Source organism: Drosophila ananassae (assembly GCF_017639315.1).
Source record: "Drosophila ananassae strain 14024-0371.13 chromosome 4 unlocalized genomic scaffold, ASM1763931v2 tig00000054, whole genome shotgun sequence".
Classification (NCBI taxonomy): domain Eukaryota; kingdom Metazoa; phylum Arthropoda; class Insecta; order Diptera; family Drosophilidae; genus Drosophila; species Drosophila ananassae.
Genome location: NW_025319037.1, coordinates 1480457 through 1493314, shown reverse-complemented (window position 1 = coordinate 1493314; position 12858 = coordinate 1480457).

The window sequence follows — 12858 nt, the reverse complement described above, 5'->3', positions numbered from 1 at the left end:
TTGTTTGTAAGCCATTCTGGGTTCCGGAATAAAAGATGATGCTCCAATAAGTAGGTAGTGTTGGAGCGGCGCTTCATGAAGCCATGCTGACACGAAGTTATTATTGAACTATATAGGTGTTGCAAATGTGGAGTGATAAGTTGTTCAAAAAGGTTTGGAATTGCTGACAATTAAGAGATGCCTCTATAATTTGCAGCGTCGGATTTTTTCACTTTTTTATGCAGCTCGAAGTTTTCAGAGATAGATTAATGAGTTTAACGAGCGGTTTGCACAGAGCCTCGGCGCAGTTCTTCAGAACTCTATCAGGGCCTGGCGTATACACGGGCTTGACCTTAAGAATATCCGATAACACACCACTTTGATCGAAAGATGGGCGAAATATAAGATTGGCTAATTGGATATTATAAGGGTAAGGATGAGCTGAGCTGCTGCTAGGTGAATACGTAGTTTGAAAAAACTGTACAAAGAGATCGGCCATTGCCTGATCAGTGTTCGCATAAGAGTTCTCAAACGTAAGCAGTGGAGGAAAAGATACATGTTTACGCTTAGTGTTTACAAAATTATAAAACTGCTTCGGATCCTGAGTAAATTGAATCCTGCAGCGGCGAATATAACTCCTATAACATTTTGCGTTATGCACGGTGAAATTGGACCGAGCTACTAAGTATCTTGAATAACTAACTGTATAGCCAGATAATCTATGTTTATTTAAAAGTCTACTCATACTATTCCTTAAATTTATAAGGTGCCTTGTATACCGAGGCGGATTTGTTGAAGCGGACGGATATTTCCACGGCACACAAGCGTCAAAAAATGAGTTTAAAGTGAAATAAAATTTTTGTAATGCTAAGTTTATATCCTCGCATGCCAGTAAATCAGACCAATAAAATTCCGAAATTAACTTATTTAATTTCATAAAGTCAGCCTTACGAAAGAAACGAACTTTCTGAGATTTAAGTGTAGACTTAAGGTCAATTAAGCAATTTTTTTCGATTGAAACCTTAAGAGTGGGATGATATGGATCCTCAGGGTTAGAAAGGGGCAAAGTTCTGGAAAGAGTAATTCCATCAGGATCAGAAACGAAACATAAGTTCAACAGCCGACCTAAAGAATTTCTAACGTGGCTAATTTGCCCGAGTGACATGTCAAACATGTCCGCAGGGAAGTCGTGGTGGGAGTTAAGCTGTAAAGACGGTGAATTTTCAAAATTTGACCTCAGTTCTGGGATATTAAAGACACCCAGAGTTATCAGCTGGTCACCATCAGACAGACTTTTACCGACACCCCAAAAATATTTTATGCAATATAATTTGGGCAAACTTATCCGATGTGCTAAATTTCATAAGGATCGGCCGTCTATATCCTATAGCTACCATATAACTGATTGATCGGAAATGCCATAACTTGGTTGTTTCTCAAGTTAGAAGGATGCGAGTTTCAATGGATTCCTCTTTAGGCAAAAAAATTCGATATGCCAAATTTCATAAGGATCGGCCGACTATATACGATCCGCTATATATCTAATAATATAAGATGCGTGTCGCCACATAGCGGACTGCGACTCAACCGCAAGGGTATATAAACTTCGGCTAAAGGAAAGTTAGCTTTCCTTTCTTGTTTACAACAGTCCGTCGCCAGTCCGTCGTAGGAAGGTGTAGGTTATACCTCCGCAACATTGTAAGGATCTGGGTTGGCTCCTATATAGAGGCCGGGATCCATATCCTTGCTCTAGGCCAGATCAACGCAACAAGCTTGCCGCCCTCATAGACCTCATCCAGTTCTTCTACCGCTGTCCTGTACAGCTCTGCAGGCCTCTTTTCAGCGCAGGATATCACCTTAACGATGCCCTGGAACCACCCCACGTCTTTACAGACAAGAAGAGACTCCATTTATCCCTGTCGATAATCCCGAGCAGTCTGCGGCTTTTCGCGATCTATACGGAAACACCCCTTTAGCTGTGTGCGAAACCTTTGCGCCATTGGTCCTCCCGGCATGTCCTGGGATCTTTCCATCTTAGGCTGTGGTTTTGACTCCTGTTTCGGAGCTGGGGGTCTTACCAATTCCAGATTTTCTTCGATTGGGCTCTACCGTGTCTGTGCAGTTCTCTTATATAAGTATATTTATTTAGGCCAAGTTTGCCAGCCGCTTCCGGTTCGCTGCCCTTTCCCGCACCTACAGGAGGCATCCCGGCATTTGTGCCGGGAGATGCTACCAAGGTGGCAATAGTGGGTGGCTTGCCGTTGGCCGCCCGGGTTTGTATACCGGCCCCCAGCTAGGCACAGGTCGAATGACACCCTAATCCAGCCCAAGCAAGAAAGCATAATGTAGGAGGGAAGAAAGTGTCAGGCTACCTTTTAGAGGCGACACAAGAGCATCACAAGCGGTGCCGAGCTTGCGGCGCGGATACCCGCTAGCTGTCCGGGGCTTTTTATTTGCGAGGAGGATCCCCGAGGAGGGTCCTGCTATGGGATCCTTCGCTTTATTCACAGATAACGCTGTCCGCAACCTGCGACCCGTTCGATAGCCCTAAGCTAGGCATCTTAGGAGTCATAGTTCGAACATAAAACCCAATCGCAGGATCGCCATGTATTAAGTAGTATGTTGATGTAATTGGCGCCCAACGTTGATCCCGTTCCCAATTCAGTAGACAGATAGTTTCTTCATAAGTTTGACGGTCCTTTATTCATGCCTTTGGATTCTATTCGGAGCAGCCATTGTTGCCGCTCTGAGCTCATAGGAGTTTCTGATCTTTACAATTTACTTAGGAGTTAAGGAAGTCTAAGTCCTTGAATTATGTAAACACTGCGACAACAGTGATGTTCAGGGCAGCCGCGACATTGAAGGACAAATGTAACTTGATACAGATGTCAGGAGCCGGACACATTGCCACTAATTGTCAAAAAAAAGGGCAGAATACCGGATTGGGAGTAAGATCGGAAATAAGAGTGGAGCTGTGCGCTATAGTGGAGCCTTAATCGAGTATGCTGGTCGAAGAAAAGAAATTTCCAATAACATTCAATTTGGGAGCTGGGTGCTCATTAATTAAAGATAGCATTTCTAAGAAGTTAGCTGGTAAGAGGATTCATAGCGTTATCTCTTAAAAAAGAATAGGTTATGCCAATACTTACAGTACCGCAAAAATTAAATCAAATACCATTTTTCGTTTTTCGAACTTGAACTCGCGGGAGTGAAGGTAGATTCCAGAGTCGTAGTCAAAATCTATAAAAGGGCTGACTAATGTTATTCAGACTTATACAAGGGTCTGCTCGGCTTGAACGGAGCTCCTCTCCTTCCGCTGCTCCTATTGCTATAGGCGCCATTGATCATCGTTATCCTTGCTTAATGGATCTGGCCTTTTGCTATGGCCAGCACCCAATCAGTGTTGGCTTACCAATTGGCACACCTCCCAGGCATACGCCGGGCAGGATACTTTTCCTTGGAGCCTGGAAGCCGGATCAGGGCATAAAGGGCCTTCTTACCCCTCAGGGCATACCCTCGGTTGCGTTCGATACTCGCCACCCAACCTACGCTCCGCAGGATCTATGGCTGAGGTTAAGCGTACGGCCAAGCGAACCTGGATCAGGAGTGTCCTGACTTGACCGGGTGTCTCTGGTTGGTTTTATATTCGGGCTTAAGTTCGCCAGCTCGGGAACAAGCTCACCAGCACCCCTCGCTTTACAGGATCACACCTGGACGTCGCGGTCAGGAATCGATAAGGCGTACACCAGACCAATCCGTCGCTCTTGCTGCGACACCAGTATACCTGTCGTGTCCGGGAATAAAACAACCCGACTCGAATTACCCTGGGCTTCAAATTTTCCGCGGATCCTTAATCCTTTCCCACTTGCTCCTTGTTTTATCCCCACACTTACTCACAGGGGGTCCTTGAGTCACGGATCACAGATCCAAATTCAAATTCCGCACTTGAGATTGTCGGACGGGGATAGGTCCTTCAGCCTATACTCCTAATCACTTCCAGCTTTCTTAGAAGACTTGGCCTTGGTTCGATCCAGTGGCCCTCCTTATTTAGCGCCAGAGGCGCCCGTTAATCCATGTATATCTGGCTTTCTGCCATAAATCTTTCTTGGCTCTGTTCTCGCCGTTAGTCCCGAATTTCCGTTGCATGTCCATAAGCGGGTTCCCTTTCTTTCCCCCCTTTGCCCCGCTTGGGCCACCGATTCATATTGTTATTACGCAGGTCACCCGACTGGCTGTTCCAAACTCATTTCTTCTTTTCTGCTTTTTCTAAACTCAGCTCAGAGGAAGAGTGTTGCACAGATAAGGCTGTTAATGTAAGCGATTTAAGATTGTTAGTAGAGCAAAGTGACAAGATGTGGTAGAGACCATTGTAGTCCGAACATGTCGAACTACAATGGCTGAGGATTAGAAGACGAAAGTTTCTAGTCCTTCTACTAGGAACGTTAAAATTTACGCGTGTTAGTAAATGATGGCTGTCAATATTTCCATAAATAAGATTATATAGAAACATGACACCCAGCATCGTTCTACGGTTTGTTAATGATGGTAAGATGATTAGTAAAAGTCTACTACGATAAGAGGGGAGGTAAAGATTTGCATCCCAATTAAGTCCCCTAAGCGCAAAAGTAAGGAAGTTTTTTTGTACAGATTTAATGTGATCTTGGTGTACTCCATATTGAGGACTCCAGACACACGATCCATACTCAAGAATCGGACGGTTCCAGTGATGTATATAACGATTAAGTTATGTACGGGCCATTAAATTTTTTTGACCATCTTTTAATAAAACCAAGCACACCCATATCTTTATTAACCATGGTAGATATATGGTCGGTAAATTTAAGTCTCAAATCTAATAGGACACCTAGATCTTTAACCTGAGTTAATCGTTCTAAGGCGTTCCCATAGTGAAAGTACATAGCCTGGTAAGGACTAGATCAGTAAAAAGACATGAGTTTACATTTCGATCCATTAAGCTTTAGGTTATTTGCTAAACACCAATTTTGAAGTTTATCCAAATCGGATTGAAGTCTAGACTGGGCGCTAGTGAATTTATACTGAAGGCATAGCTTAACGTCATCAGCGTACATAAGTACAAGTGAATTAGTTAAGGCAAGGGGCAAGTCGTTAATAAACAGTGTAAAAAGTAGGGGTCCAAGATGGCTTCCTTGAGGTACGCCAAATGTGGCGCGGACTAACCGCGAGGTAACATCTTTAAAGAAAACACATTGGGTTCTCCCAGATAAGTAGCTCGAAATCCATATATGAAGATCAGTTGGGAATCCCAAAAGACTGAGTTTACTTATAAGAAGCGAATGGTTAACAGAGTCAAATGCTTTACTGAAGTCAGTGTAAATGACGTATGTTTGTAAGCCATTCTGGAAGCCATCCGTGATAAAAGATGTTAGCTCCAATAAGTTGGTAGTGGTGGAGCGGCGCTTCATGAAGCCATGCTGGCACGAAGTTATTATTGTACTACATAGGTATAGGGGCCTGGCGAATACGCGGGCTTGACCTTATGAAGATCCGATAACACACCACTTTGATCGAAAGATGGGCGAAATATAAGATTGGCTAATTGGATATTATAAGTGTAAGGCTGAGCTGAGCTGCTGCTAGGTTAATAAGTAGTTTGAAAAAACTGTGCAAAGAGACCGGCCATTGCCTGATCAGTGTTCGCATAAGAGTTCTCAAACGTAAGCAGTGGCGGAAAAGATACATGTTTACGCTTAGTGTTTACAAAGTTATAAAACTGCTTTGGATCCTGAGTAAACTGAATCCTGCAGCAGCGAATATAACTCCTATAACATTCTGCGTTATGCACGGTGAAATTGGACCGAGCTACTAAGTATCTTGAATAACTAACTGTATAGCCAGATAATCTATGTTTATTTAAAAGTCTACTCATACTATTCCTTAAATTTATAAGGTGCCTTGTATACCGAGGCGGATTTGTTGAAGCGGACGGATATTTCCACGGCACACAAGCGTCAAAAAATGAGTTTAAAGTGAAATAAAATTTTTGTAATGCTAAGTTTATATCCTCGCATGCCAGTAAATCAGACCAATAAAATTCCGAAATTAACTTATTTAATTTCATAAAGTCAGCCTTACGAAAGAAACGAACTTTCTGAGATTTAAGTGTAGACTTAAGGTCAATTAAGCAATTTTTTTCGATTGAAACCTTAAGAGTGGGATGATATGGATCCTCAGGGTTAGAAAGGGGCAAAGTTCTGGAAAGAGTAATTCCATCAGGATCAGAAACGAAACATAAGTTCAACAGCCGACCTAAAGAATTTCTAACGTGGTTAATTTGCCCGAGTGACATGTATATATATCACTGCACACGCGAAGCGATACGGATCTAAAGATTGCAATTTGTGTATTTATTTTTATACCCTTGCAGAGGGTGTTATAATTTTGGTCAAAAGTGTGCAACGCAGTGAAGGAGACATCTCCGATCCTATAAAGTATATATATTCTTGACCAGGATCACCTCCTGAGTCGATATGAGCATGTCCGTCTGTCCCTCGGAACGGCCGGGATCGGCCGACTATATCCTATAGCTGCCATAAAACTGATTGATCGGAAATGCCATAACTTCGTAGTTTTTCAAGTTTGAAGGACGGGATTTTCAATGGATGCCTCTTTGGCCAAATAATTCGATATGCCAAATTTCATAAGGTCAACTATATACGATCCGCTATATATCTAATAATTTAAAATGAGTGGCGCCACCTAGCGGACTGCAACTCAACTGCAAGGGTATATAAACTTCGGCTCCACCCGAAGTTAGATTTTCTTTCTTGTTTTTTTATGTGTATAGAAATAAACACCGATTGTTTATGGAAAGCTTATTTCAAATTTTATAAAAACGCAGTGCGCACAAAAAAAAACGTCCGTCCACTTTAAGATAAAGAGAGGAAATGATACAAAATTGCATAGGGATCGGCCGACTATATCTTATAGCTGTCATAGAACGCCATATAGACGCCATATAACTGAACGGGCGGAAAAGAAACAACCTTAACTGCAAGGGTATATCAACTTCGGCTCCGCCCGAAGTTAGCTTTCCTTTCTTGTTTTTATTTTGAGTTAGGACTGCTCCACAAGCGTCTTTCTAGCATCTGTAATTATGCAAAATTCTTTGCTAAAATCTGGGTATTGCAACAGAGTTTAATTTATTAATGCTGATTTAAAATGTTCGAAGGCGTTTTGTAATTCTGTTCTCCATTCGAATTTTACAATTTTCCTATATAATCTTGTTATGTGACGAGAGTATTCAGCAAAATTATTTATAAAACGAATGTAATAATTGCGAAATGCAACGAATCTTCTAGCGCTGTCCACATAATGTGGGACTGGGTAATTTTGAATGACGTCGTATTTTTTGTCGTCGAGCAAGATTCCTTTGTTTGTGCATTTATGTCCTAGGAATGTGACTTCATGCATGAAAAATGAACATATTTCAGGATGTAACTTTAGGTTGTATTTGCTACATTTCTGGAAAACATCAGTTTCGGAGCAACCTATGACTATTAAGTCATCCATATAAAGAAATGCTTGCGAAGGTATAGTTTTCTTTTGAGAAAACTATAGTCATCATTCTCTGAAAGGAGTTTGGAACTATTTTTAAACCGAATGGTAATCGCGTGAAACGATATGAACCATTGTTTGTTGAAAAGGATGTTACATCTCGTGAACTTTTTTCGAGTTCATATTGGTGAAAACCGGACATTAAGTCAAGGCATGAGAAATAATTTGCTCTACCTAGTTGATCAAAAATGTCGTCGATTTTAGGAAGTGGAAATTTATCAGACAAGAGTTTTTTATTAATTTGACGATAGTCAATTACTAATCGCCATTTTTTATTTTCTGAATTTGGGAGTGACTTTTTTGGTTCTATCAAAAGTGGGCTATTATAAGGTGATACAGAGGGTTAAAAGAGAGATAAAATTATCGTTAATGAGTTTTTGGACTTGTTTTTGAATTTCGTCTTGTTGACTATGAGAATTTCTGTAATTTTTTATATATACTGGTTCATCATAACTTAATCTCAGTTTTTGTTTGTAAAAATTATTGGTAGTGATCGCTTCGGTTTCTAGTCCGACATCATTATACTGAGTGAATAATGTTGTAAGTTGATCATTGAATTGAGGTGGGAAGTTTTTTGAAAGTTGGGATAATACAATTTTTTTACGGCTTTCTAAGTCTGTTTTTACTACTTCGTAGTTTGAAAGTGGTTCAAGATGAATATTTTTATACCCTTGCAGAGGGTATTATAATTTTGGTCAAAAGTGTGCAACGCAGTGAAGGAGACATCTCCGATCCTATAAAGTATATATATTCTTGATCAGGATCACCTCCTGAGTCGATATAAGCATGTCCGTTTCTACGCAAACTAGTCTCTCAGTTTTAGAGCTATCGAGTTGATACTTTAAACACATCCTTCTTTTCCTTGCAGGTAGTACATAAGTCGGAACGGCCGGGATCGGTGCACTACATCCTATAGCTGCCATATAACTGATTGATCGGAAATGCCATAACTTTGGTGTTTTTTAAGTTAGAGGGTTGGGACTTATGTAATGTTACATTTGACCAAAATATCTTATGTACAAAATTTCATAAGGATCGGCCGAATATATCCTATAGCTGTCATAGAACGATTGGAATTGGCATAACTTTGTTGTTTTTTAAGTTAGAAAGTCCTCTTTGGGCAAAATAATTCAATATTCCAAATTTCATAAGGATCGGCCGACTATATACGCTATATATCTAATAATAAGATGCGTGGCGCCACCTAGCGGACTGCGACTCAACTGCAAGGGTATATCAACTTCGGCTCCGCCCGAAGTTAGCTTTCCTTTCTTGTTTTTATATAAACTACGTGATCTATATTTGTGGTATATAGTAGTCTTATATATGCATTCGGGACTCTTGCTATGGTATTTGCTATATATGTAGATACCCGTATGAATTTCTTGATTCGGAATTAACACACTGTTTTCTTCTGAATTTATTTTAATTTTTCGGACGACCTGGGATCTTGCTGGCAGAATTAGGGAGTTGTTGCCAGAACTGTATGTTATTGGAACACAAATTGGATATTTGAGGTTATTTGGTCTAATTACAAGTCAGTCATCAGACGGCTTGAAGTCTAATTGACAATTGTATCTTTTGATAAAATCGATTCCCAGTATCCCATCACAAGGAATAGCGAATTGCAAATTTACTGTATGAAAATCATGTGGAATTATGTACTTAGAAGTTTGAATTTCGATAGAAGTTATGCCTTTTGATTTGGTAACTTCCTGGCTTATACCCTGTATATTTATTTAGGAGTTTTCAGGATTTAGGAGTTATTTGGGAGTTTTCCGAATTCACTTGGGCTCTCCTAATGTTGTTATTTTGGTTATTGCTATTATTGTCGTTACTATTGTTGTTTCCCCCACGGCTATTTCCGACGCGGTTGTTTCCACCACGATTGTTTCCACCACGGTTGTTTCCACCGCGGTTGTTGTTTCTGTAATAACTGTTATTCTGGTTATTGTTATTTCTGTAGTAACCATTGTTTTGACTATATCCGTTATTTTGGTAATATCCGGTATTACTATAATTACCTCGATTATTACCTCTACCGCGATAATTATTTCCTCGTTGGGTGTACAATATTGAATTGGCATTGCCTGTCATTTCAGTACTGCATTGTATGTACTTGGTGTCGGCTTTATTCATAGTTGCAAAATGCTCACAGTTTTTAACCATTGTGGCGATGGCCTCCTTGGTTCTGAATTAATCAGCGTGTTCGGCCAATAGGCCTTCGTCAATATACGAAGCTACTAGGAGTTTTCGTAAGTTGTCTATTTCTGTCGTGAAATTTTCTGCTGTTTTTCTCCTTTTGGGTTGTTTTTGCCATTTTGGCTTGAACTATGTCAGATGTTTCTCCGACTATAGTATCTTGCAGTTTTCTGATTATTGCTTCAATCGTGGTTTCGTTATGGAATCTGTATAAAGTTGTTCCAATTATTTTTGATTTAATTACTTCTACAGCCAAACTCTCGAATGTGCCTTTCGTTATGTTAACTAACTTCAAAGCTGTTATAAATCTTTGAAGGTGCCCGTTAAATTCTGGGATGGCAATCCATATTTCTTTAAATTATCCCCCTTGGCATGCAATGCTTTCATCAGCCATTGTGGTTGGTTTTAATTCAACAATGCTGTCGTTAAAATCGGAGTTGATATAGTCCTAGTCTGATAATTCAGATTGAATAAGGACTGCCGGAATCGTGAGGTTGTTTATATCTTTTTCTTCTATTTCTTGGTCAATAACTGGTTCTTCACCAGTTTCAATTATTATTCAAGTATTAAAAATATTAAGTATTTAAATATCAAGCTTGAACCTTTCTCTAATAGATGTTAGATTAAAAACTTTGATACTCGAGACCAATGATCTTGATTTAACTTGTCTCTGTGTTCATATATTAGTATTCGAGCTTCATTAAATCATTTAACTAATATTTCTACTTGTTTCTTAACCTTTTTTTTCTGTATCGGTCTATTTTGTGTTAGTGACTTATGTGATTTGTCAAATTCTGCTTTAATTTTTGATGGTTCTTTTGATAATTCATTCTATTTCATTATATTCTATTATGGGTATGAATTATTTCTTAGAAACCATCATAACAATTGCTCTACCTGAAATTGGCAGTTTATCTATTCTTGATTTCACTTGCACACCCGGAATTGTTGTTAGTACTATTCCTTTGTAGATACTATTCCCTGGTTGTAGATACTAACTGCTGAACTCTTTTACTGAAATATGGGTCCCTTTCATATGTTTTGTTTATGGCTCTTTGTGTATTCATACTTGGATACACATACATATATATATTTCGTTTCAAATTTTCTTTATTTTATTTCCATTGTACATAATATAGGATTATTCAGATACATAAAAATCTGTATTCAATATATCACTGCATGGATGTACATATTGGCATTAAAGAGTTTCTTATTAGAACATCTTTTAATAATTATTGCTGGCTGTTCGTCCATCCCGGAATTCGCGGGCAAAACCGTAGATCCCAAAGTCGTAGTCAAAAGAACGTATAAAGGTTCTGAATAAAGGTACCTGGATTCTGCAAGGGACTGATCGGGTTGACCAGGTGCTTGCTGTGATCAGGCTGGAGTGGATGTGGGGTACTTGAAGTCCTGGGCTGGTTTTCCTCAAATACAGATGGTATGGTGGGTCGGCTGATTCCTTATCGGCCGGTCCTAATTGTCGTCCGTTTCACGGGAGCAACACTCGAAGTAGGTTGGGTAACGCGGGGTGTACTTGGTGTCCGTTTCACGGGAGCAACACTCGAAGTAGACTGGTATGCTGCGGGTTCTCCTTGTGGTCCGATTCACGGGAGCAACACTCGAAGTAGGTTGGGTAACGCGGGGTCTACCTGTAGTCCGTTTCACGGGAGCAACACTCGAAGTAGACTGGTATACCGCGGGTTCTACTTGTGGTCCGTTTTCACAGGAGCCACTTGAAGTAGGTTCGATGATGAAAGTTCTACTGGTGGTCCGTTCACACTGGAGCCACGCGAAGTAGATAGCTTTCAGAGAGTCCTACTTGTGAACCGTTTTACACAGGATCACTCGAAGTAGACACTGAGTAACGAGAAGATTCACTCTGATTTCGCAACTTTCTTTATTCCAGAAGAACAATTCTTATATAAGATGCTAAATTATACATAATTAAATCTAAGAAAGGTCAATGTTATGGACGTGCTAAAACTAATGTAAATGCTAGGGTCATTCACGTCTGTACTGCTTGTACATGCATTTCGGCTTAGCTAGCTGGTTTTTGCTTGCTTCGGTCAGTCGGTCATTCTTCCCGCTGATAATGCTGATTTCTGCATCTAGCGCCGTCTACTAGTGCTGGGTTATTAGGTTGGATATTGTTTTTTGCTTATTGCTAATAGGTTAGTGGGTTTGTATATTGAAACATGCTGATGCATATTGATTGAAACAAATTACTAAGTGTGCATATAGGGTAGTAGGTCTTGGCACTCGGTGCCAACACTGGCTATATATTTTTTTTGTATATTTTGTCCAGATCGTTGGCCTGGCTTTTATTAATAGCTCTCTTTGATATGCATTTAATTTGGAACATATATGCTTTGTACAAAATAAATGCGCTCAATGAAAACAATTGATTGATTATAAGATGTTTGTTAATTCTGTATTCGTTGTTTTAAAGTCAATTTTTTTTTATAACATTTGCTGTGAAGTCCACTTCTTTTACATGTATTAAGCCAGTTTTGGGTGTTTTTTCGTAAGCTTATATATCATTTTTTACGTTAAGCGTTTAATTTAATGTATTATTTATTCGCCACTTAGTTTGGGTCATTTAGTCGAAAATTGCCTTATTTGGCTTTATATATATTGTTTTTTACATAAAAAACCAGTTTTTGTATGGTTTTCAGGCCGCACGCTAATCGAGCAACTTTAATGTCGCTCAATTGTACAAAAAATGTTTATACAATAAAAAAAATATGCTATATAAAATGTACTATATAAAAAAATATACTATATAAAAAATATTATGCAACGCAGTGCATTGTAAAAGTGCGTTCTAGGAAGCGCTGTCGGTTCCCTTTCCCCTGCTCTCGCTTCTCAGGTACAGGTGAACTCGTAGTAAGGTGAATAGAGCGGTCCCTCGCAGTCGTCAGGTCACTTCTTCTTTAGATTTCGGCCAGTTAGGTTTATGACCGAGACCTTGAATTATGCACTGCGACAAAGTGTACAGTGGGTGGTTGATATATACATAAAATATTATGTGTGCATATTGCAGTTCAGTTACCGTGCGTTTTCGGGAGCTTTATTTAA